A 21,314-nucleotide genomic window follows, 5' to 3' on the forward strand; every position below is an offset into this window, starting at 1 on the left:
GACAATGTAGGAGGATTCCAATTTCTCCATATTCTTGCCAACACTTGTTGTTTTCCAGCATTAAAAAAAAAAAAAATTATCATTATAGCCACCCTAGTGGGTATTTAATTGTTGTTTTGATTTGCCTTTCCCTAATGACTAGTGATGCTGAGCATCTTTTCATGTGTTTTGTGGTCATTTTGAATGTAGTTTTTTTCTTACATTTGTGTATTTCTGAACGTTTACAGTTTCTGTTATATAGTACAAAAGATGGAAAGATTGGAAGCAAACAAGAATGAGAAAGCTGCTGTTACAAAATTATATTTGTCAAATACCCCAAATGTCTTCCTGTCCCTAACCCCTAAGAGTGTCATATTTTCTGCTACAACAGGAAGTTCTTTTCTGATATCAAGTCTACAGGCTTGGAATATTTCCTGATATAGTTAAATGAAATAATAAGAATGTCATAAAAGTGGCAGATAGGAAATAGGAAAAGCAAGCTATCAACTTCATGAACATGTTGGGTACGGAGGAGTTTGCAACCTGGAGTGGACCTTTGTTGAGGGGTAGATTAAGCACATCCACATGATCAACAAATGTATTGGAAAAGTTCAGATATTTTTCCATAACAAATTATGTAAAAGAGAAGAAATATTCTTTCTCTTCAAAAATTCCAGTTGCTTCCTCATTAGAAATATTCCACATAAATCCAACAGATCATCTTTTCCTGTTTTCCTTAGACATTCCTGTTGATTTTTTAATCCAAGTGAATCGGGGCACCTTATTAAGAGTGGTTATGATAATTTTGTTTATGGTTACATTGTAAAGTCTCTAGGAAATGGTATGAGGTAGGCAACGTGGCAAAGTGGGATGATGACTGAACTGAGAGTCAGGTGCTCCAGTCCCCACCTCTGAAATAACAAGTTTTGTAACCTTGGGTAAATTATTTAACCTCTTAAAGCCCCAGTTTCCTCATTTTTAAATAAATAAGTGGCTGGACTCTTGATGATCTTTAAAGTCCTTTACTGTGCTATTATTTTATTTGAGAAGTTCATGTGTTAGGTACTTTAAATTTCACAGGCAAATGCATGTTCTTTCTTCACTTACATTTACGGAAAGTAAAACTGTTGCCTCAGTCAAACCTGTATCATGAAAATTGTTTGTTTTAACGAAGAGGCCCAAGGACACAAACTTCGAAGTGCTGAAGCCATGCTCCTCTTTGTGTACTGGCCAAGTGCCTGGGAACACTTGTACGTGTGATGATCTGCCCTCTGCCCTGAGGTTTCTTAATCTAGGTTTTGCAATGCGTATCACAGACGTTTGTTTTTCAAGCATGGTGCAATGCGCTCAGATAGGACATAGCACTGTTTCCTTTTCAGTGGCTAAAACACTTCTCATCTTGTGCATTTTTACAGTCTTTCATGCTGTAACTTCTGCGATGATCTCAAATGAGGACACTTTGACTTTCACTTAATCTGATGACATTTTATTTTCTACAGGAAGGTACTGGGTTTTGAAACTCCCCCTTTTTTTCCATTTGTAGGAAAAGTCATAATAAATGGTGAGGTCATTCTACCCTGCCACTTTATGGGTTTTCTTCTAACATAGGCCCCAGTGAGCTCCGGGTCATCTCATTGCCACAGGGGTACAACTGGCAACTTCAGTCTCTGATGAGGAGTCAGGAGCTTAACATCTAACTGGGAAGGGTTATGTTGCATTTAGGTACAACACAGCATGAGTTTGTTCATAATCCTGGGATTAATACAAAAAGTTAATGGAAAGGGAAAGGCTAGCCATCTCAGATGAGTGTAGCTAACATGGTGGATACATTAGTATTTTTTCCCCTAATTTTAGAGGTTTTCTCATCTTGAACACTGTAGCAGATAAAGAGTCTATTAAAATTCACTAGCAGATAACTTCATCAGGGAACTGATCTGGTCTGGATTATCTGAAAACCTGATTTTGATATTTTTATTACTCCATGACTATTTCTTTTTTGTTGATTTACAAATGTACTTTGCATCAGTGCTTTTCTTGTGTATCTGTATCTAGTCTTTTTCTTTTTTTCGAAGTCTCACTCTTGTTGCCCAGGCTGGAGTACAATGGCACAATTTTGGCTCACTGCAACCTCTGCTCCCGGGTTCAAGCGATTCTCCTGCCTCAGCCTCCCAAGTAGCTGGGATTACAGGCATGTGTCACCGCATCCGGCTAATTTTGTCTTTTCAGTGCAGATGGGATTTCTCCATGTTATTCATGCTGGTCTCGAACTCCCGGCCTCAGGTGATCCCCCTCTTCAGCCTCCCAAAGTGCTGGGATTACAGGCGTGAGCCACTGCACCAGATCCTGGTATTTAGTGTTTCTTTCAGCCTTAGGCAGAGGTTGTGGTGAGCTGAGAGCACACCATTGCACTCTAGTCTGGGCTACAGAGCGAGACTTCGTTTCAAAAAAAAAAAAAAATAGCAGCTTTTGCAATGCTGGAAAACAAGGTATAGTATGTATGGGATGTGGGAAAGGGAGATATGATTGAAGCTGAAGGGTCTTAAGGTTAATGTGTTCTGTTCAATTAAGCAGTCTCTCCCCCACCTTTTTTTCCCAATAGAATGTTAAAATATTGTTCTCCTGCAAAAAGCTCCCCAGTTTCAAATCCCAGACAAAAGAAATGACCTCTCTCTCTCTACCCAGAATCAAACCCAGGTGAACTTCTCCCATAAGAGGACATTTATAGCAAATATCTTGCAGGTGAATCATAGATTTTAAGAAAGTCATTTTTAGCTATTTTATGTATCTAATACAGACTCTCTCTATACAGACAGCTTTCGGAATCTGTGACTAACCTCAGCTTTTTCTTTCTCTCTCTTTTCTTTCTTTCTTTCTTTCTTTTTTTTTTGTGTGTGTGTGACAGTGTCTCACAGTATTGTCCAGGCTGCTGGAGTGTAGTGATGCAGTCATAGCTCATTGTAACCTTGAACTCCTGGGCTCAAGGGGTCTTCTGCCTCAGCCTTCCAGAGTAGCTGGGACTCAAGCTGCATGCCACCAAACCCAATTAATAGTTTTTTTTTTTTTTTTTTTTTTTTTTTTTTTTTTTTTTTTTTTTAGAGATGGCATATGACTATGTTGCTCAGGATGGTCTTCAACTCCTGGGCTCAAGTGATCCTCCCACCTCAGTTTCCCAAGTAGCTGGGACTTCAGGCATAGGCCACCGCACCTGGTCTTAACTTCAATTTTCTACAAGTTTGTTTCAATGGTATCTATGAAATAGTTCAACAAATCTAATTTTGTTGCCAAAGGGCAAAAATTTAGGTATGATAATCTAGAACAGCTTAGGAATTGGTCCTCCTGATGACTATATTCTCTTTATTGAGCCATGGTGCAAGTAGGCCCTATATGAAGGTGTCAAAATTCTCTGTAGCTGTATATCACTTCTGATATACATTCCTGAAAGGCTATTTGTAAAGCAAATTTTTATTCAGCAAGGCTCACTTTTCCACTGATTGTCTCTCTATTCTTGTTTATGTTACAAAAGAAGTGCATGTTCACTTCACCTCTTTTGCTCAGATAGAAGTATATAAAGGAGTCTCTGATCCCTTTCTGCAGATGTAACAACTGTTCATTATCTCGTATAGCTCTTTCCAGATGTTTGCTGCACACACATACTGTAACGTATACTTATTTTTTTCAAAATGAGAATGAATTATGTGTATTGAACTGCAAATTGCTCTTATTCACAATAATATATCACAAACATCATTTCATGTCATTATGTTTGCATATAGATATCTAAATAATTATACCTCATTTTTTTTTTAGCTTACACAGTATTCCATAGTATGGATATACCATAAGGTATTAACCATATTCCTACTAATGAACACTTGGGATTTTTGACTAATTTTTCACTATTAAAATAATACTCTGGTTACTCTTCCTGTGCGTATATTTTTGTGTATTTGTTCAAATTTCTCTGTATAGTAGAGCCTGGTAAATGAAAATGTCAGAGTATGAGCATTTTAAATTTTAAAAGATCCAGCCAAATTGTCTTTTAAAAATGCCAGGGCAGGTGCAATGGTTCACATCTGTAATCCCAGCACTTTGGGAGGCTAAGGTGGGCAGATCACAAGTTCAAGAGATCAAGACCATCCTGGCCAACGTGGTGAAAACCTGTCTCTACTAAAAATAAAAAAGTTAGCTGGGCATGGTGGTGGGCACCTGTAATCCCAGCTACTCGGAAGGATGAGGCATGAGAATCTCTTGAACCCAGGAGGCAGAGGTTGCAGTGAGCCAAGATTATGCCACTGCTTTCCAGCCTGCGTGACAGCACAAGACTGTCTCAAAAACAAATCAAAACAAATAAAGTAAAATAAAATAAAGGGGCCAAACCAATTTATACTCCTACTTAGAATATATGAGTGCAAGTTTCTTCATATTCTTTTCAAAATTGAATATTATGAATCTAAAAATCTTGCCAATCTGAAAGGGAAATTTAAAATATTTAATGTCCTTTTTTTTTTTTTTTTTTTGTTTTTGTTTTTGTTTTTTTGAGACTGAGTCTTGCTCTGTCACCAGGTTGGAGTGCAGTGGCACGATCTTGGCTCACTATAACCTCCGTTTCCTGGGTTCTAGAGATTCTCCTGCCTCAGCCTCCCGAGTAGCTGGGACTACAGGTGTGCGCCACCACACCCAGCTATTTTTTGTATTTTTAGTAGAGATGGGATTTCACCATGTTGGCCAGGGTGGTCGTGATCTCTTGACCTTGTGAGCCACCCAACTCAGCCTCCCAAAGTGCTAGGATTACAGGTGTGAGCCACTGCTCCCAGCCTTAATAACCTTTTGTATTTATTTCTAAAAGTAATAATTATTCATTCAAACATATTTTTAAAAAAATATTTTATTTGAATAACAATGCTTGGCTAGTACCATGGGGACACACAGGGTCCAAGTGAAGCAGACAGTTTTATTACAGAATTTTAATTTGAAGAGTGATGCTTTAAATAAATGTCCAGCCGGGTGCGGTGGCTCAAGACTGTAATCCCAGCACTTTGGGAGGCCGAGGCAGGTGGATCACAAGGTCAGGAGATCGAGACCATCCTGGTCAACATGGTGAAACCCCGTCTCTACTAAAAATACAAAAAATTAGCTGGGCATGGTGGCGCGTGCCTGTAATCCCAGCTACTCAGGAGGCTGAGGCAGGAGAATTGCCTGAACCCAGGAGGCGGAGGTTGCGGTGAGCTGAGATCGCGCCATTGCACTCCAGCCTGGGTAACAAGAGCGAAACTCTGTCTCAAAAAAAATAAATAAAATAAAATAAAATAAATGTCCAAAGGTTTGTGCAGTCCCATAGTCCCATAATTATTTAAATATAATTATGGGGTTTGTCTATTTCATAAAACGCATTAGCAATAGGAACAATTGTAGGATTGATGGGAATGGAGATTAACTTGGAGGTCACATAGTGATTTAGTGAATGAAGTGGCTGTAGACCACTTCTCAAGGAATTTAGTCCATAGCTATAAAGAAAGTCACTCAAGGCTGGGCTCGGTGGCTCACGCCTGTAATCCCAGCACTTTGGGAGGCCAAGCCGGTTGGATCATGAAGTCAGGAGGTCGAGACCATCCTGGCTAACAGGTTGAAACCCTGTCTCTACTGAAAATACAAAAAAAATTACCCAGGTGTGGTGGCATGTGCATGTGATCCCAACGACTTGGGAGGGTAAAGCAGGAGAATCGCTTGAACTCGGGAGGTGGAGGTTGCAGTGAGCTGAGATCATGCCACTGCACTCCAGCATGGGAGACAGAGCAAGACTCCGTCTCAAAAAAGAAAAAAGAAAAAAAAAAAAAGAAAGTCACGCAATAATTAGCAGAATCTAGAGACAACTGTTCCGGTTTAGCTTCATTTTTCTCATCTGTGAAATGAAGAGGTTGAATTTGGTAATTAATAGCCATCATTTTATACACACTTGCCATAAATCAGGAATTTTACAAGCATGATTTCATTTAACCTCCCTCAGAAGAGCCTTATGAATGAGGTACTATTATTATCCACAATTTACAGAAGAGGCTGAGGCTCTGGAAAATATTATATAACTTGGTCTAGGGTGTTTGGCTTAAGTCCAAAGCCCATATGGTTTTCATCCTGCTACTCTGCTTCTAAGTGGCCTCCCAGCACTAATAGTCGAAGATTTTGAGTAAGGGACACCTTAAGATTTTGTTATTTTACTGGTCTTTTAAGAATAGGACGTATTGGAAGCTCTTTGTATGTTAAAGGGAAAAGATAATAAAGAGAGATTTAAGCCAAGTGATGATATTGATGACCTATCCTTTTTCATAATATTACTGGACTAGAATCACTACAGAGAGTGGGCAAAAATACACCAAAGGCAAATTTCTTATAGATTTGATGACAACCACAGCAGATTTTTCACTTGCTCATGGCCTTATGGATAATAAAAATATTTTGTTATTTTTGATCCCTTATGGGAAGGTTAGAAAAACAATTTTCAAGCACAACTGTGGAGGATTTTATTTAGAGGGGGTTGGAGTTACCTTTAAAATGGACAAATAAGGAGTTTCATGAGAGAAACTGAAGTTAACTTTCATTAAAACACTCCTGGGATTTTAATGTGAACCACACTGTCTTGACGGATTAATTTGGAAAGGCCTGACTCCATACAATACTGTGTCTTCCTATTCGGGTTTTTTTTTTTTTTTTTTTTTTTTTTTTGAGACGGAGTTTCGCTCTTGTTACCCAGGCTGGAGTGCAATGGCACAATCTCGGCTCACCGCAACCTCCGCCTCCTGGGTTCAGGCAATTTTCCTGCCTCAGCCTCCTGAGTAGCTGGGATTACAGGCACGCGCCACCATGCTCAGCTTATTTTTTGTATTTTTAGTAGAGACGGGGTTTCACCATGTTGACCAGGATGGTCTCGATCTCTCGACCTTGTGATCCACCTGCCTCGGCCTCCCAAAGTGCTGGGATTACAGGCTTGAGCCACCGCGCCCGGCCCCTATTCGGGTTTTTTAAATGTCTATTTGTTTTGGTGTTTCCATTAATTTAAAAACCTGCAAAATATGCCAGAAAAAAAAGAAGTGGTTATTTTGACAAAACGAATCATTTCTTAAAAATAACATTTAGATGTAACTATTATGCCTTTGATCATTTTTGAAAGGAGTGGCTTAGGTTATTATTTATGTTCACAGTGAGATCATCTGCCTAGGTTTCTGATTTCACTGGTTGTTTCACACAAGCCACTAAAGACAATATTTGGCCTGGTTGTTGGGTCTGCAAAAAATAAGGTTTGTTACCGACAAAATCTAACACAACTTGTCAATGCAAATATTATTATGAAATCCTGCTGCTTGTAGTTGGACCAGAAGAGAAATTATTATTATTCTACAAAGCTGTGAAGTTTAACATGCAAAAGCTTGTTACACAGTCAATGAAGAACAGTTGTTTTCTGCCCTTCCATAAATAACTAATGTCAAGAGCAGCCTGGGTATCTGTTTCAGCTTCTTGTTACAGAATAATAAAACAGTCAAGGCCTAAATATCAGTGCCTGTTAACAGAGCTGTCCTTTAAATTCTATTTAGCTTCTAATAGACTAATTCTCCTGCTTTTAGTACTTATTACATTGTATTTTGAATCTGTCAATTGCATTGTACATTTCCGTAACTCTTCCATTTCCATATGTTTATCTACTTTATTTCTAATTGGGTTGATAGTTCTGGATAAGACTCATTACAGAGGCAGCTTCATGCAGCAGCAAGCACCCTGGTCTAGGAGTCATAAGCAGCGTAGTAGGAAATTCAGGCTCTGTTACTAGTTAGTTGTGTGACTGGACGAGTCACATAATCTCCATCTATTTCTTCATCTGTGAAATAGGGATAATAATACCATATCTTCCTAACTAATAAACAAAGTTCCAAATGTTCTCTTTAAAATGCCAGACAGCTGCTTGGGAAATATTTTGCTCCTGGGTAGTAATTTCTGGAAGGTTTCTGATGACAAGAAATTAAGCAAGGTTTGTTTTGTCTCTGAAAAAGGAAAAGCTGGAAATAGCGTGGTTATACTTGGTTTCCTTTTTGGACATACAGTTCTTCTTTCCTCTTCAATTTGGGTGCTGTTAAATGTGGAAGAAGGTGAGATGTGGTAGGTGATGAAGACAGCCAGAACTGTACACACTAATGAATAGTTGAAGTAATAAGAGATCTTGAAAATCCAAGTGGTTTCTTGGTCTGATAAATATATCTATATGCATATCATACACACATTCTTTTTTTTTTTTTTTTGAGACGGAGTTTCGCTCTTGTTACCCAGGCTGGAGTGCAATGGCGCGATCTCGGCTCACCGCAACCTCCGCCTCCTGGGTTCAAGCAATTCTCCTGCCTCAGCCTCCTGAGTTGCTGGGATTACAGGCACGCGCCAACATGCCCAGCTAATTTTTTTTGTATTTTTAGTAGAGACGGGGTTTCACCATGTTGACCAGGATGGTCTCGATCTCTCGACCTTGTGATCCACCCGCCTCGGCCTCCCAAAGTGCTGGGATTACAGGCTTGAGCCACCACGCCCGGCCATACACACATTCTTATACCAAAAAACAGATAGTTTCAGGCCATAGTGATTTCTTTCCTTTATATCTTGTAGAAGTGGAGAAATTTTAGTAAGCTGAAGACTCTGTTCAGAGGAAATTGCCTAATTGAAAATGTCTGGACTAAGAAACTGATAATAAAGGAAACTGGCAAAAGTACTCTTTAATTACAAGTTCTTTTTCATCTTCATCCAACACATCGATTTATGTGCTACACTGGGTTTGTATTATGTGTGTATATATATATATATATATATATATATATATATATATATATATTTTTTTTTTTTTTTTTTTTTTTTTTTTTTTTTTTTTTTTTTTGAGACGGAGTTTCACTCTTGTTACCCAGGCTGGAGTGCAATGGCGCGATCTCGGCTCACCGCAACCTCCGCCTCCTGGGTTCAGGCAATTCTCCTGCCTCAGCCTCCTGAGTAGCTGGGATTATAGGCACGCGCCACCATGCCCAGCTAATCTTTTGTATTTTTAGTAGAGACGGGGTTTCACCATGTTGACCAGGTTGGTCTCAATCTCTCGACCTTGTGATCCACCCGCCTCGGCCTCCCAAAGTGCTGGGATTACAGGCTTGAGCCACCGCGCCCGGCTATGTGTATATTTTAATTCCACAACTAGACACTAACTTTGTTGAGCGCAGGGACAGTCATTTCTTCGATTTCATTTGTGTCAACCCAACTGTAGGTAACAGTGCTCTACACATCATAGTTACCAAGTGAATTATATACCTGACAAATGATTCCTTATTGCTGGTATAAAACAAGATTTCATAAAATAAACATGACAAACTCGTTGTTTGAAGTACTGAACTTTCTAGGTCAATCCTGAAAAAGGAAGCTACATGACTGTCTTAGCAATATTTATAGGTATATTATAATGCAAGTGGGTGGGTCTGTTGGGAATTGAATTGGTAATAGGGCTTTAGAGTAGTAACACACAAAAACTGTAGCTCTGTGGTCTCAGCTAACCACTTGTAGTGTCACCTGGGCTGCTTATTAAAAATTCAAATTTCTTATCCCTACCCAGATCAGAATCAAAATATCGGGGGGGGGGGGTTGTAGTTCCAGGAACCCACATTTTAACAAGCACTCCAGAAAACTGTGATGCCCATTGAAGTTTAAGAACTACTCTATCCTGTGATCTCAGGCGGTAAGGCATTATATGTGTGTGTATACACACACGTGTATACGCATATACACGCATAACTGGTCATTCTATGGGAAAATGGAAATCAGCAAGTGAAGTGAAATGTCAATTACCATCAGGAACAGGAAGATAGCTCGCCATTACGCATCAGGGAAGTGGAAGAATTTTTGAGATTTATTTTTTTGGGTGATATATTCTTGGCAGTTTATCAGGGCTCATTTGCAATTATGGTCTGTCCCTTTTAAAGTCCTCAGATAGTTCGCTGGAATTTTATGTTTAATGTCAATTTCTTACATCTGTCGTAACAACATTCGTATGAATGGCTTATAAGCAATGATCAGGGCCAGTAAGATGTCACAAAGCTGCGGTGACTTTTCCTTATCAGTTGGGGGCTCTTTTGCCGTGAAACCATCGTGGAAACGGAAGAAAAGGTGAAAATCCTGCGTCCCTGTGATATTTCATTAGTGGGAGAGAGTGGGGATCTTAACACAGTGAGAGGCGAGATAAATGGATGTGAGGCATTAGCTCAGGCTTACAGGAGCAAGATGCTTTTAGTCAGCGTTAAGATAGCTGTCTAAACGAGGAGCAGTGAAATCCAAACATGAGTATCTTTTGAGGGCAGCTGGAAGATGACTCGAGGGGAACTTTTATCCACTCGAGGGGTGGAGTTCTGCGAAGCAAGCCGCAGGTAAGGGCGTGGGCCAGTCCTGCTCCTCACTGCAATTAGGCGCAAGGACCTTCCGAAACAACCACACCAGCAGCGAGCCTGACAGAAGCGGCTCGCCAGCCGAAGCAACAACTTGCGGCGAGCCGTTAGCCGCCTCGCGTTCCCCGCAGACCCCCTCCCGCACCTCAGGAAGCCCGCTCGGCTCCGCCTTTTCGGCTGACGTCCCGGGCGAGCGGGGGCGGGCGCGTGGGTGGGCCGAGCCGTCAACCGCCCGCGATTCGGCTGGCTCTGCCACACCACCGCGCGCCCCCGCTCCGCCCGCCCCTCCGGGCGCGTCTTTTCCGGGCTCGCGCCGCGCCCCGCCTCCGTTGGTTGTCTGGGTGCGCGCGCGGCGCTGCGGCTTTTTCTCCGGCCTCCGCGGCGGGCTCCTCCTCGTCCCAGCGCTAGCGGGCACGCGGCTCCTTTTTGCTAGCTTCCCGAGTACCGGCTGCGAAGACGCGGTGGGCAGCCCCTCCGGTGAGTATTCCTGGCTGGGGAGGCTGCGGCCCCGGAACCCCTGTCCTGTCGGTACCAGGGCCCCATCTCCGGGTGCGGCTGGCGTACCTCACCTGAGCTGGGAGTAGGTTGGGTGGGCATTCCAGTTCCCGGAATCGGCTCGGTTTTTTTCTTGAGCCACGGCGGTCTATCCGCTCGCCTCCCGGGGACCGGGAAGATTCCCGAGGTCACTGTATCTGCTCCTGTGATGCAGTCTGGGGTCCGCGGGACGCCAGCCTGCCTTACTGCCGCTCACCGTACCCTGACGGCCAGAAGTCATCTTCCTGATCGGGGTATTAGGCTTTGCCACGGCCCTTTCCGGAAGAGACCACCAAGTGCATGCTAGACCTCCAAACGACCTTTAGGGTGCCCCTAAACCTCAACTCCATTTTGTACCCTCCCAGTCGCTCTGTAACTGAGGGCCAGGGAGTCTTTCGGGCCCTAGAAGCATCCGCCCTCTCGAATTTGAGGAATGCCCTTGCTTGCGATGTCTTCTTTGCTTCGGATATCTTCCTTGCTTCCGTAGGTTTAGGTATGTTAGCACACATCTGGATCCTGGTGAAGCATGCTTTCCTTCCTTTCCCCGTTCTCTCTGTCTACATCCCTGCCTTCAGTGGGTGCTATATATTTAGCATGAGCCTTATTCACTTCCTCTTCCTCTCGTTTGAGTGCCCAAAAGAACTGTGGCTGATGTCTAACGACACAGAAAAATCTAGGGGAATATGATTCATTGTTTAACCCCATCAAGGGGTTACATATTTTAAATAAGACGTCATTTCTCCTCTTCAACATCTCCTCCTTCAAAGGCATTTTTTCACCCTCTTGAAATTCACTTGCTCTATTCGCTCTTTTCACCTAAAAAAGGTCAGTCATCGCCCTGAGAAACAACAGTGAGATGCAAAATAAGAGTAAAATGGCACTGAAATGAATCCCTTTGGAAAAGTAAGCGGGTTGCTTTATTAGTTAATGGTCTCATCGCTTCAGTTTCCTCTGCTTATTAGTTAATGGTCTCAGCGCTTCAGTTTTCTCTTCTGCAAAAATCACTCTGTTGAACTAGAGCATAACTAGGGTTCCTTCTAGTGTTCTGATTCTAGGACCTCTAAATTCATGCAGGCTGCATAATGCATATTTAACCTGATTAAAGCCTATTTCTCGCAGTTGCTTGTCACTTTCGTTTTTCTTTTATATTGCCTCTAAGAAGAAAGACTTTTAAATGTTCTTGATATATAATGCAGCCTGCCATTATATTCAATGGTGGTACTGCCTGCCATTGAACATATCAATCAAGATTTTAATAGTGTAAGGCCTCTGCCTTAAATTGTAAAATAACTCATCTTTTGATCGAAACTGCTAAAGTATAAGACACGTAAGACTCCTGTTAGAATTAACACTCTCTCCCATTTAGGTGGGGGATGAAATATTAAACTGTCAGTATACTTGTACCTTACAATAAAGTACCTTATTGTCCTGTTATAAGAAGTAATTTGGTAACTAAAAATCCATGGAAGATGTAATACAGCAATTGAAAGCTCGAGTAAATTCCGTTTTGTGTGTGTGTGTGTGTGTGTGTGTGTGTGTTTTTGAAAATCCCCTAGTTAAACACACACACACACACACACGTGATTTAGATTAAGATATTTCTTTCAGCATTTTTGGTAGGGGTGAGATGGGTGAAGAAAGAAGAGTCCTGTCCAATTCAATGACAAGAGAAATGAATTGGAACTCTGGAGAGCCTCAGGTTCTAGACCCAGCTCTAGCTAGATATGTAACTTTGAACAAGTCACTTCACCTCTCTTAATTTTTGCCTGTGTAAAATAAGCATCTTTATGGTTGTTGAAATGATCCACAAGTTCCCCAATTTGATTGCTATATTCTTATATATATGACAGATATATACACACCTATATGTGTGTGTATGTGTACACACACACACAGTGCAATTTGCATTAAGGCTGTCATATATCCTGTTATACCAGTTGATTAGAATGTTTTTCTCAAAGGTTTGTGTATAGTCGTTTCAATTTAAGTATACTTAGTTCTTAATTTATCCTGGTTAAATAAATTACTATATGTGAAAGTCTATAAACTCAGAAGCATTTTCCTTTTTTTTTTTTTTTAAGATGAAGTTTCACCATGTTGGCCAGGCTGGTCTTGAACTCCTGACCTCAGGTGATCCACCCACCTCAGCCTCCCAAAGTGCTACGATTACAGGCGTGAGCCACTGCGCCGGGCAAACTCAGAAGCATTTTACAAATGTCTGTCGGGTATTATGTTAATTTCTGCTTGCAAGTGAAATGTGTGTTATATCACACTATTTTTTAAACATCCATGGCCTGGCTGGGCGTGGTGGCTCACGCCTGTAATCCCAGCACTTTGGGAGGCTGAGGCGGGTGGATCATGAGGTCAAGAGATCGAGACCATCCTGGTCAATATAGTGAAACCCCATCTCTACTAAAAATACAAAAAATTAGCTGGACATGGTGGCGCATGCCAGTAATCCCAGCTACTCAGGAGGCTGAAGCAGGAGAATTGCCTGAACCCAGGAGGTGGAGGTTGCGGTCAGCCGAGATCGCGCCATTGCACTCCAGCCTGGGTAACAAGAGTGAAACTCCGTCTCAAAAAAAAAAAAAAAAAAAAAAAAAAATCCATGGCCTTTAGAAATTTATAAGGGAATGTGTATATACTGCCTTACAACTGTAATTGGCTAGGGACTTTAAAAGAATATGAGGGCAGCGAATTCATTTATTAATCATTCAACAATCTTGTTCCATCATCTGTCACTTCTTTTATGCCACACCCTCAGGACATGATGTTTAAGAAGACAAACCTTTCCCTATGAGTTTATACTTCGGGCTGATGGGGATGGTTGTGGGGCATGTGGAGAGACAGATGTACATGCAGTTTACTTTTATTAAAAACAACAGTCAAATGAAAGAGAAACAAAATTCTGGGGAAATTAAGAATCCATCGGGAAGGAAGAGATGATTTTATTAATTGTAGCCGCTGGATTCTTTGACATTACTTTTTTCTTCATCGTTTTACTTTCAATTGCTGAGCCTTTAGCAAAAATAAAAGCTTTGTTTTTCCACTTCTACAACTGGCTGGTCTTATGTACCCTTTCTTTCCCTTTTAACTATTTATTTTGAGGTAGTTGTAGATTCACATACAGTTGTAAGAAATAATACGCTTTATCTAATTTTCCCCAATAGTAACCTCATGCATAAGTATAGTGTAACATCATAACTACAAAATTGAAATGAATATAATCCATCAGCCTTACTCAGATATTCAGATTTCGTCAGTTTTAATGCAGTCATTTGCATGTGTGTATTTAGTTCTATATAATGTTATCACGTGTAGTTTCATATATGCACCACCACAGTCAAGATACAGAACAATTGCATCACCACAAGGATCCTTTTTGTTGTCTTTTTATGGATGTAGTCATCTCCCTTCCTCCCTGACTCCAGGCAACCGCTGATCTGTTTTTCATGTCTATAATTTTGTCATTTCAAAAATGCTTATATAAATGGGATCACACAGCATATAACCTTTTGAGACTGGCTTTATTTCACTCAGCATAATTCCCTGGAGATTAGTGCAGGGAATGTACCCGTTATCAATAGCTTGTTCCTTTCCATTGCTGAGTAGTATTCCATGATACGGATGTCCTGCATTTCTTTAACCAGGCACCTGTTGAAGGGCATCTGATGTTTCCAGGGTTTTTGTTATTTGTTTTACTTATTTATTTATTTATTTCCTATTATGAATAAAACTCATATGAACAATTGTTTACAGGATTTTGTGTGAACATACATTTCTGTTTCTCTTGGATAAATGCCCAAGAGTGTACCTCTTGGTTGGTATAGCACTTGCATGTTTAGTTTTCTAAGGAACTGCCAATCTGTTTTCCAGAATGGCCGGACCATTTTACATTCCCACCAGCAATGTGTGAATGTTTCTCATCCTTGTCAACATTTGGTGGTGTTACTATTTTTTAGTTTAGCTATTTTGATAGAGGTATAGTGATATTTCCTCCTAGTTTTAATTTGTATTTTTCCAATGGCTGATGATGTTGATCCTCTTTCCATGTGTTTATTTGCTGTCTCTATCTTCTTCAGTGAAATGTTGGTTCATATCTTTTGTCCATTTTCTATTTGGATTTTTTTTAACCTGGTAAGTTTTAAGAGTTCTTTGTTTTCTACACTAATCATTTGTCAGGCAGTGGTTTGAAAATATGTTCTCCCAGTCTGTAGCTTCTTTCCAACCTCTTCACAGGGAATTTCAGAGGAAAAAGGCTTTAATTTCGATGAGGTCCAGTTTATTATTTTTTCTCTATGGGCTGTGCTTTTGGTGTCAAGAAATCTTAGGAACTTTTGTGACTTAATTTTATTCCTTTCTGTTCTGAATAACATCCATTATTTCTGTAAGCTATTTGAGCATTTTCTTTCAACAGTTTTAGAGCTCAAATATATTCTGTGAACAAGTGGCCTTGATGGATTAGAGTGTTAATACATATTCACACATGGTCTCCCTATATTAAAATGGCTGCCTTAAAAATATAATGTCTATCTCACCAGGCTGTCAAATGCAACATTAAAATTTGTATTTAAAATTAAATAGACGCATATGCAAAAGAGGTTCTTGGTTTCACTTTCTAAATTAAAAATATTTTGGCAAAACCGTATCATTTTTCATCAAGGATTTTGGTAAGTAATCCAAAGAACAAATTTGTATTCTCATTTAAATGTACTTTGAAAGTCTACTTCTACATTTTGAGTAGTGAAGTTATGATTCATGACCATGTATTGAGCAGACTTTTCTACTCACTGTTGATTATGAGAATAATGAATAAAAGATCATTGTGTTTGACTGTCTAGACTGCATTATTCCTTTTATAGCAGCTACATAACATTCAAAACTGTCTTTTGAAATAAATATTAGGTTCAAGGTTATGCTTACAGTTTATATTTTCAAAAAGGTATGTGCTCATATGAGAAGGACTTATAGGAAAAGGTTAGTGATTAGTTTTGAGAATATTCATTTCTGTAAAGCAGTACCGAAATTATTTCTCCCTTCAGTGTTACTATATTTACTCAAATATGTGTGCAATGAGGGAAGTAGATTCTTACTCGAAAAAGAGAAAACATTGGTATAAGGCAGGGGCTCGCAAAATACTGCCTGTGGCCAAATCCTGCCCACCACCTGTTTTTATAAATAAACTTCTCTTGGAATATAGCCACATTCATTCATTTATGTATTTTCTGGCTGCATTCACAATACAACATCAGAGCTGAAACAGAGACCTTATGGCCTGTGAGGCCAATTTACTCTCTGGACCTTTACAGAAAAAGTTTGCTGACTCCAAAGATAAGGTAACCTTGTAACTTGTTGATTCCATGTATGCATGTGCTCTCACACGCACGCGCACAAACAAAATTTAACAAACTATCCTGACTTTTTATACTTTCTGGTTACATTTTCAGGCCATATTATGATTCAGGAGAGTGCATTCATTTTCTTTACTAAGTCTCCAAAGCACTGTGGTCTAGGAGTAGCAATAAGGAATGCATAGAGAGTTGGAGATGGTTGATTTTGTTGTTAAGTGTGGGTTATTTAAATGTAAATGTAAATTTGCAAGTGTGGCGAACAGTAAGCTGCGGATAGACTATGCAGTCTGTGTTGTCTTTTGGAGATCCTGTTGTGAGCCATAGTGGTAATGAGAGAGCCAGGCATGGTAAGTGTTTGCTCCTGAAACTGCCATGTGATCTTTAAGTACGTAGTAGTAAGAGCCCATCAAACTGGACTTAGACTGTTGGTTTATTATTTTGTTTATACAACTTCCTTTTTTATAACTAAGAAGTTGACACTTCAGTTCTTTTAAATGCTCTAAGTGTGATGTTGAAAATGAAAATTGAGTAAAGACAGGTGGCTATGTTTTTAGAAAGTAATAAATCTCTGTCTCTCATCATACACAAAATAATTTAAGAATATTTAAAAAAATCTAAGTATATATTAAAATAAAAACTTCTGGAAAGCATAATACATCATAACCCAGTTAAAAAGACAAGTGATGGCCGGGTGTTGTGGCTCACCCCTATAATTCCAGCACTTTGGGAGGCCAAGGTGGGAAGATTGCTTGAGCCCAGGAGTTTGGGACCAGCCTGGGCAACATAGTGAGACCCTGTTTATAACAAAAAAAAAAAAAAAAAAAAAAGCCAGGGATGGTGGCATGTGCCTGTAGTCCTTGCTACTCCAAAGGCTGAAGTGGGAAGATCCCTTGAGCGTGGGAGGTCAAGGCTGCAGTGAGCTATGATTGCACCACTGTACTCTGGCCTGGGTGATAGAGCCTGTCTCAAAAAAAAAAAAAAGCTTTTACATATACAGTAGAAGCTTTAATTGACCTCTACTTAATTGACTCACCACCTTGAATAATTTTTATTTCCATTGTAAAATACAGTGTACCCTGGATACTTGCTATTACTTGGTTGATCTCCAGTACTCTAGTGTGCTTGTGTACCTACCACAGTAGATGTTTTTTTTTTAAATTACTAAACCTGTATATGTTGGTTGTATCTTTTTTTTTTTTTTTTTTTTTTTGAGATGGAATTTCATTCTCATCACCCAGGCTGTAGTGCAGTGGCGCGATCTTGGCTCATTGCATCCTCCACCTCCTGGGTTCAAGTCATTCTCCTGCCTCGGTCTCCAAGATAGCTGGGATTACAGGAGCCTGCCACCATGCCCAGCTATTTTTTTTGTATTTTTAGTAGAGATGGGGTTTCGCTATGTTGGCCAGGCTGGTCTTGAACTCCTGACTTCAAGTGATCCACCCACTTCAGCCTCCTAAAGTGCTGGGATTACAGGCATGAGTCACTGTGCCCGGCCTGGTTGTATTTGCTTTTAAAATGTAATTTGTTTAATATTTTGTAACCCAACGTAGTATGAATGGGGGAAATTGGAGTTCTTTTTCCTGAACATTTACAAATGAAATAATATGATGTCTGGATTTTGCTTCGTATTATACAAAGGGTGAGGGATGGAGGTGGGTTGTGGGAAGCATGGAAGAAACACAATTCAGCACATATGGATATCTATCCATATTCAGCACATATGGAGACTCTATCTCCAAAAAACAAAGCCAGTTCAAGACCAGCCTGAGCAATGTAGCAAGATCCTGTCTCAAAACAAAACAAAACAAACAAACAAAACAGTTGTGCATGGTAGCACACACCTATAGTCCCAGTTACTGAGGAGGATGAGTTGAGGCCAGGACTTCAAGGTCGCAGTGAGTCATGATCACATCACTGCACTCCATGCTGGGAGACAGAGTGAGATCTTGCCTTTAGATTAAAACCAAACCAAAACAAAACAACAAACCCAGGTCAGGTACAGTGGCTCACGCCTATAATCCCAGCACTTTGGAAGGCCAAGGCAGGCAGATCTCTTGAGGCCAGGAGTTTGAGACCAGCCTGGGCAACATGGTGAAACTCCATCTCTACAAAAAATACAAAAAATTATTATTTTTGAGTTGGAGTCTCACGCTCTTGCCCAGGTTGGAGTGCAGTGGGATGATCTCAGCTCACCTACAACCTCTGCCTCATGGATTTGAGTGAATCTTCTGTCTCAGCCGCCCGAGTAGCTGGCATTACAGGCACCCACCACCATGCCTGGCTAATTTTTGTATTTTTAATAGAGATGAGGTTTCACCATGTTGGCCAGGCTGGTCTTGAATGCCTGACCTCAAGTGATCTGCCTACCTTGGCCTCCCAAAGTGCTGGGATTACAGGCATGAGCCACTGCACCCAGCCCAAAAAATACAAAAAATTAATTGCGCATGGTGGCATGTGCCTGTCGTTCCAGCTACTGGGGAGGCTTAGGAGGGAGGATTGAGCTCAGTAGATGGAGGTTGCAGTGAACCATGATGACTCAGCGTTATTGCATTCTACCCTGGGTGACAGAGTGAGACTCTATCTCCAAAAAACAAAGCCAGGCATAGTAATGCACACCTGTAGTCCCAGCTACTTGGGAGGCTGAGGTGGGAGAACAGCTCACACCTGGGAGGCAGAGGTTGCAGCGAGATAAGATTATACCACTGCATTCCAGCCTGGGCAACAGAGCAAAACCCTGTCTCAAAAACAAAGAACAAACAAAAAAGCCCTCCCAAAATAAATAAACTGAAACCATATACACAAAAAGTTTGGTGAATGAGTATATATATACCACTGATGCAATGAAGATGCAGTGTTTGCCATGCTTATTTTTATTATCATTTACCTGAAATTCACCTTTTAAATTATGTAACCAGTTGTTCCAAATCACATTAGATAAAAGGGTTTCTGCTGCATAATATCCATAATATATTAAGAGCTGCTACAGATCAATAAGAGAAAGATACCCACTACAAAAAGCAAAAAGTGGCAGAAGATTATACATGGGCATTTCCCAGGAAAAGAAGTAATGGTGAATAAAAAAGAAAAGATGTTCAAATTCACTCTTGTTACGGAAATGCAAACCATTTTTCACCAGACAGATTGGCAGGAACTTAATATCCACTTTTATCAAATAGGCACTCTCATACACTGTTAATGAGAGCGCACACGTATAACTCTTTGCTAAAGAATACCACAATTATCTCACTTTTAAATGTGCATATATTTTGACCCAAAAATTTTATTAGAAAACAATTCTTGGGGAATATCACCTGTGTATAAAACTATGTATAAGGTTTCACTGCAGTGAAACTGTTTATAACTGTGAAAATTTGGCAGTATGCTAAATATCCATCAGTAGGGGAATGATTTAAAGAATGAAAGTTTATACTGTGGAATACCATTAAGCTATTAAAGAAAAAAAGAAAAGCTTCTTGGATAGACCTACAACTGTATACACTGACATAGAAGTTTCAAAGCATGCTGTTAAGCAAGGGAAGAGAGGCAGAGGGAGTCAAAGAATAGTTGTATACCATGATTCCACTTACCTAAAAATAAACAAACTCATCATATGTATGGGTAATTCAAAACAATCTGATTGGTACACATCAAGAGTAATTATTCCTGGAGGAGAAGGGAGTGGCATTAAAGGAAGGCAGTCTAGTTTTACTTTTTCCCTACACAATTCTATATGTTACAATTTATAATTACTATTTGATAGGTATACATATTACTGATATGGAACATTTGCATACTGGAGGATGCTTATAATATGATTTCTTCATTCAACAACACTCTCCTAGAAATGTAATTAATGCCTTGTACTGAGGGAACACTCTGGTTATTAAAAAATGATGTTTTGTCCCATTGATGAAGTAGTATTTGTATTTTCTAAATTTTTGACACCAAAAATGTAAGTATCAAAAAGAATAAAAGCAGTAATTTCATATCCAGAGACATTCATTGTTAACTTTTTGGTGTATATGCTTGTGCTTACCTGTATGGACACTTGCATGCACATGTGCACATACATATAAATCACCTTTCTACAAAAATGGGTTTTTACTGTATATACTGATTTGTAACTTGCTTCTTTAACTCACCATTATATTGTGAGCATCTTGCAGGATCAATAACTCTAAGTAAGTGAAAAAGACATCTGGTGGGAAAAGACTAATGTTGTGCCATGTAAATATAATGTTTTAGTTAAAATCACTGGTTTCTAGGACAAACTATAATTTTAAAAAGAGTCATGGTCACCAAAGTAAGTAACGAAGGAATTTTAAAGTCTTTAATGTTATCAGTTCAGTTCTGTTTTGAACTATGAACATGTTATTTACATTGTAGTTACCAGTGACGATGTAAAAGTGTGCAATATATTAAAATGTCATTAGGACACTTTTTTGGGTGGAGTTTGATTTTAATGAAGAATTAAAAACTGAACCTGAATGGTTATTTTTGTTCAAAGAAAAACCAACTGCTGTGACTAGTTTTTGGTAAAGGTGTGTGTAGTTGTATTCTTTTATAACTTATAAAAGTAAAGAATGTCTAGGTATCTGTAGCAACATTAACCTTTTTCTACAGTATCTCACTTTGTAGTTTATCAAATTGATTATTAGAACTGTGTCAAAGAATCAAGTTCGATTTGGGCATGTATGTACGTATGCTACTTTTTCTTGTCATCTACAAGTATTTGTTAAATTTGCTGAAGACCCATTATAACTTCCTTTGAGTTTATGCTGTAGGACTTAGAGGTGAAAATACCTTACTTTTGTTGAAGGCTTTTTGTTACTTACTATTTTCCATGAATTCAACAGTACATTTTACAAAAGAGGATTCTACCTGGTAGATAATGGTGTTAATGTGAAGGCCCAACATATATGGCTAATCAAGTTTTTGTTATGGTGATTGAAACAGTGTCCCTATTCTCCAAAGCCATTTAGGCCTTTTTGGAATTGATTTCACA

The 21,314-nt window shown here is 39.7% G+C and overlaps 1 protein-coding gene across 6 annotated transcripts in view; it reads left to right on the forward strand.

Moving 5' to 3' along the window:
* The first annotated feature begins 10,748 nt into the window (after positions 1-10,748).
* Positions 10,749-21,314, forward strand: part of ACSL4 (acyl-CoA synthetase long chain family member 4) — an 88,815-nt gene continuing 78,249 nt past the window's right edge. For 4 of the 6 annotated variants that reach the window (XM_003935857.4, XM_074391724.1, XM_010346359.3 and 1 more), the window contains exon 1: positions 10,750-10,901. The gene's annotated coding sequence lies outside the window, so the exon portion shown is untranslated. Of the gene's footprint in view, positions 10,902-21,314 lie in introns of all 6 variants that reach the window. The other 2 variants (XM_074391723.1, XM_010346358.3) reach the window with 1 other exon arrangement.

Source organism: Saimiri boliviensis, chromosome X (assembly GCF_048565385.1).
Source record: "Saimiri boliviensis isolate mSaiBol1 chromosome X, mSaiBol1.pri, whole genome shotgun sequence".
Taxonomy (NCBI): domain Eukaryota; kingdom Metazoa; phylum Chordata; class Mammalia; order Primates; family Cebidae; genus Saimiri; species Saimiri boliviensis.